Below are 5847 nucleotides of genomic sequence, written 5' to 3'. Positions count from 1 at the left end.
ATGTGACATCGTTATACGCGCTCACAGATAGAAGAGATGAGGAAAAATGGGTAACCCAGGTTACAAATGTTACCACGATGCAGCTATAACAAAAGAACAACCTGAACAATGAATGACATCAAATACAACGTTTGATTACAACAGCTGATTGAGCTGAAAATTAATTGCAATTTTCCTCTGTAGGTCTCTGTGGGCCTTGCTTACATCCACAACACTAATGGTTGCATTTAACACGTCATAATCGACGCTCATATACTCATAAAGTAAAAAAATCGTTTGTGGCTATGGTCCTAACATGATGTGGTGGTGTGACCGTGAGTTTGGGAACTGTGGGGGAGACCCAAGCCAAACCCATGTGCTGTTACTGTGGCCGAGAGTGAAAGAGAAAGTTTCATATGCCCCGATGACTGGACAGAAAACCGCTGCAAGTGTTACGCAAGAAAAGAAGGAGAGTATTCATAGTAGGAATTATGACCGCTGGCCCCAGTCTTCTCTAACATTTGGAATAAAAATGGCTGTGTGGAAATGAACCCTCCAGAGAGGGCTTCTTTAAGAGTTTAGACTGTTAGACTGTGTTTTAGTGTTTCCACTGAGATCTCAGTGAAGTGGTTTAGAGGATGTGGGGGTAGGGAGGGGGGATCTGGGTTTAGCTCTACGAAGATCAGTCATTTTATTGGTTCTATATTCAAAACATTGTTCATTCTTTTCCAATGAAGATGATGAAGATTCAGTGTGATAAGATAAGATAACCTTTATTAGTCCCACGCGTGGGAAATTTGGTTTGTTACAGCAGTGGACAGTGCAAAGTTGCACAGAAAAATTAGAAGAAGAAAAAAAACACTGGAATAATATATCCATAAGATATTGTACACAATAGAATAGAATAAAATGAAATGCTATATACAATATGAGTACAATACAACGATGCCAGAAAGAGTACTGCAATAGATGGGTAGACCGAGAACCAATCACAGTTAGTTTTAAAAGGATTCTGGACGTGTGACCATGGTTAGTGATGGAATGTGAAAGACAGTAGTTCCCTGAATTTCATCTGGTTGTCACAATCAACGGAAGCAGGACCCAAACACAGACACGTGAAAATGAAACTTCTAACGAGCCGTTTATTATGGCTGATTAAGCAGTACAAAAAGAAAAAGGCCAAGTCAAAACAAAAGTGGACAAAACCTAAACTGGGAAATTAGAAACATGAAAAAACCCTAAACATGGAAACCTGACAAAAAATATCTGAATATCTGAAAGTGTGAAATCCTGGAAACATGGCAGGAACATAACAAACGACCTGACCGAGAATGAATGACAGCAGAACATAAAGGGAAGTGGAAGCACACGGGGAACACCGTTGACACACATGAACATGACGCCTCATGGGAAGCAAAACTAAACACAATGACCACGGAACACGAGGCTGTCAAAATAAAACAGGAAGCAGAGACACAAACTTAAGTGGGATAGTTAAGGAGACGATGGGAGACAAAGACATCACCAAAACACACAAAGGGCGAGGGGGACTTGACAGATTCGCACACTGAGGATGTGACACTATAGGGCTTTGGAGTTGACATCACGCCGCAATGCATTGTGGGAGTGGGGCGCCATTTTCGGGGTCTACGAATCAAAACAAACACACTGTGTTGGAACGACGACTACAAGATGCTTAAAAGCAGCTCAAAAGAGAATGGACTGTATAGAGACCGATTGCGTCCAGAGGCGATGTGGCGGTACTTGCAGAAAATAGCGTGCATTGGAAATGTGGACCCATATGAAATACGGCCGTGGAGTAGAAACCCTGAAGACCAACCGCCATTGACGTAGCCTGACATATTCTCGTACCTTGTCAGCGCGTACAAGTCGTCATTCAAACAAAGGTAAGTCAGCTCGAGTACTGCGAGTGAAATGCGTTTGATTTCCATCCGAACATTCACATTAGTGCAGCATAAATTCATTCATGAGGGGAAATTACAGTGAGAACATGTGGAGGCTGTTAGAGGGATAACATAGTGAGTTCAGTGCATTGATGTGACACTGTCCTGAAGGATTTAGTTATTCTTTATGGTTAAAGAAATTGCAATGATTTATTCATATTTATTGTAAATAATCCTAATTATGCATCTTGCTTCCATGTTTGTATCCTGTGTCACTATAAATACATTTTATTTTAATTTTATACTTTGATTAATGACCTGCAGAATCTCCTTATCATATTAAGTGATTCATAATTGTCACTTTATGCTTTCTCCATCTCTAAAGTGATGACATCCTTGCATTACATACTTTAGGTTCATTTTCTGCAGGCAGGTTTCTGACAGAGAACAGGCAGATTTAGTCTATAACCTGCAGCGATGGACACATAAAGAAATGAAAAATGACATGTATGTGCTAACTTTCTAAACACTTTGTTACATTTATGATAAAGTAGATTAAACACATTTGTGTCGGCCTTGGCTCATTAGTTCTTGTCTTTAAATGAACTTTGTCTGTGTGTGTTTCAGGTCCTGCACTCTCAAAGACTGAATGAACCAGCATTGCAGCCATGGGTCACTGTGAGCATCACAGGGAAGGTTGAAGCCGCCCACTGCAGCTGTAAGGCCGGAGTCACGGAGACCTGCACCCACGTTACTGCTCTTCTGTTTAATGTAGAAGCAACAGTGCTGATCGTGGCACAAGGACTGTTACAGATGAACCTGCATACTGGGTTTTGCTGGGTAATGTGACCAAGATACAGCCAGAGGTTGGCCATAAGATAGACTTCTCCTCTTCAGCTGCCCAAAAAAAGGCTCTCAATCAAAACATAAACAGACCATCTGTAGTGACAGGTAAAAGGAGCCGTCCTCAAAACAGAAAAATCCCACCTGCTACTGTGGAGGAGTTGTCACTGCTATAATGCCATCATGTTTTATCTAGGGGTCTAGATTTATGCCTGTAGTGCACTGCCATGTAAATAATTTGCATTTACTGAATATATACTGACTGAGTCCCGCTGTTCAAACGTTGAATAAAGAAACAAACTAATTTTTGCCTCTTTTTTTTTTTATTAAAACCACTTTATAGAACATCACATCCGTTACAGTGATGATGTCATTTATAGTTTACAAATGACAAAATGTTTACACAAAATCATGACAGTGTTTACATGATATCACCCACTACTAACTTTATTTACTGTATCTTTTGAAAAAATACCGCTACTTATACACCACAAGACTAAAGAATATTTAACAGGAGCAGGTTTCATTCTTCCCTGGTTTTATTATCACACTGTTCACCAAATGCAGCAAACCTTCACCATCTTATCCAGAAGGGTCACCTCTTCACCCTCACATGGAAGAAGTAATCTGATTGGCATGGTGGTATGTTTGCAGCAGATCCCTTGTGTAGCGCTGGAACCCAGTCACAATGTTTCATCCATTTCATCGGCTGGTTTGCTGCAATAATGCCAAATAATTAGCATCTCTATAAATAGAAGGTAGTTCTGCAAAATCACTCAGTAGGATGTTTGTTCTAATTTGCTATGAGCTCAGAGCGCATCGAAAATAAAACTAATAGGCTATAAAGATATGAACATATTTAGAACTTACTGAAAATGTCTGGAGCACCAACAGATATTTGGAGATGGAAGAGAACTGGAGCTCGTCTCACAGCTGCTATCCAGGCTACACGCCTTCTTTTTGTAAGGTCCGCCATATGAGCTGCCTCATGTTGCTTCCAGGTTGGGAAAGAATGAAAAGACAAACCCTTTTCAAGCTTATTCTCTTGCCGGTCGTGTGATCGAACATTGCAGCCGACCACACAGCAAGAACGAACCATGGCTGTTGTGTGTGCCTTCGCTCCTTTTTCGCTTGCGCTTTGTTTAGACCCCCGAAAATGGCAGCTCGGGCCAAAATCCTTTCCACGCCCACCTCCGTGAGTCAGTCAGTAATAAGCCTTAAATATTACTGAATCACTTTAAACCAATAATATAATAATTCCCAGGTCTTGTCCACACATATGTGGGTATTTTGTAAAATGCTGCTTTTTCTCAGTGTTTTGGCCAAAGAGGTGAAACTTTTTAGATGCACAAGGAGAATGCAGATCACCCGACCCTCTCCCCGGCCAGCGGTCTCAATAGACCACAATATCTGAGGAAGATCACCCCCCGCAAGGCAGACCAGACAACATCCCTGGACAGGCCCTTAAAGCATGTGCAACGAGCTGGCTGATGTTCTCACCTCCATCTTCAACCTTTCCTTCAGCCAGAGCATCGTTCCCACATGCTTCAAAACCACAACTATGATCCCTCACCCCAAGAAAAGCCCAGCCACCTGCCTAAACGACTACAGACCAGTTGCACTCACTCCAATCATTGCAAAGTGTTTTGAGAGAATGGCGCTGGCCTACATCCAGAGCAACATCCCAGACACTCTGGATCCCCTGCAGTATGCCTACGGCCCAACAGGTCCACGTCAGACGCCATCGCTGCTGCCCTTTACTGCTCACTCTCCAACCTAGAAACAATGACTCCTACATCAGGGTACTATTGGTTGATTACAGCTCCGCCTTCAATACTCTCATCCCACACAAACTCATCCACAAGCTGGCAAAACTCGGCCTGCACCCCACCCTATCTGACCGGCTACAGGACTCTTTGACTGGCAAGCCACCGTCCATCAGGATCGGCAACAGGACTTCAGCCAGCATTATTACAAACACTGGCGTTCCACAGGGTTGCGTCCCCAGTCCCAACCTCTACACCCTGTACACCCACAACTGTGTCGCCTCCAACAAAGAGAACATCATACGAGGCAGCTTATAGGAGAGAGGCGGCCGGTCTGGTGTCATGGTGTGAGGACAACAACCTCACCCTCAACACTGATAAGACAAAGGAGATGAAAGTGGACATGAGGAAGAAGAGGAGGCCTCACCAGCCGCTGTTTATCCGGGAGCGTGAAGTGGAAAGAGTGAGCAGCTCATCTCAGAGGACCTCACGTGGACACTGAACACCACACAGCTGGTCAAGAAGGCTCAGGAGCGGCTGTATTTCCTGAGGAGGCCGAGGAAATTTGGTTTGTCTGCCAAGATCCTCAGCAGCGTCTAGCAGAGCAGCACTACTGCTACGGACCGCAAACGCCTGCAGAGAGTGATAACAACTGCAGAGAAGATCACCAGGACTCCGCTGCCCTCTCTGCAGAGCATCTATCATCGCAGACTCCAGAGGAGACCCCACACACCCCCAACACAGACGGTTCTTCTGTCCTCGGGGCGAAGGTGAAAGTGATGAAGTGTGAAATCTAGAACATCTCGACTCAACAACTCCTTCTTCCTCACTGCCATCAGACTCTTGAACAGCGAAACTACCTCAAATGCAATTTTGCACATCAGGACACTTTGCACATGCTTTTTTGCACATTAAGCTCCTTTGTACATCCATCTACATTGACATCTGCATACACACGTCTTCACTTACTTATATTTTGTACTTATTTATTTATCTTCCATTATTTTTCTATCCTTATTTTTATCTTATTTATCGCATTCTTTTAAAACTTTACCTAACTTGACATTTGTGTTTGGACAGCAAATGGAGGAATTTCATTGCACAGAGAAAATTTCTTCTGTATGACAATAAACACTTTGAATCTTGAAGGTGAGTCCTTCGTCTGTGTGGTTAGGGTCACATCTCCACCCGTTGCACCGACATTCTCTTCACAGCACTTGGGTTTGGCTTTTGCATCGTCATGTGGAGATAATTCCCCAAACTAAAGCTGAAACCTTCATTTAAACACACGCCTGTATGTTTGATCGTAGCCTCGGTGAACCGCTCTATCTACACCGACAGACGGGTCGAGAGGG

The sequence above is a fragment of the Simochromis diagramma genome, unplaced genomic scaffold (genome assembly GCF_900408965.1).
Source record: "Simochromis diagramma unplaced genomic scaffold, fSimDia1.1 OVJJ01000323.1, whole genome shotgun sequence".
NCBI lineage: Eukaryota > Metazoa > Chordata > Actinopteri > Cichliformes > Cichlidae > Simochromis > Simochromis diagramma.
This window is presented reverse-complemented; position numbering follows the sequence as displayed.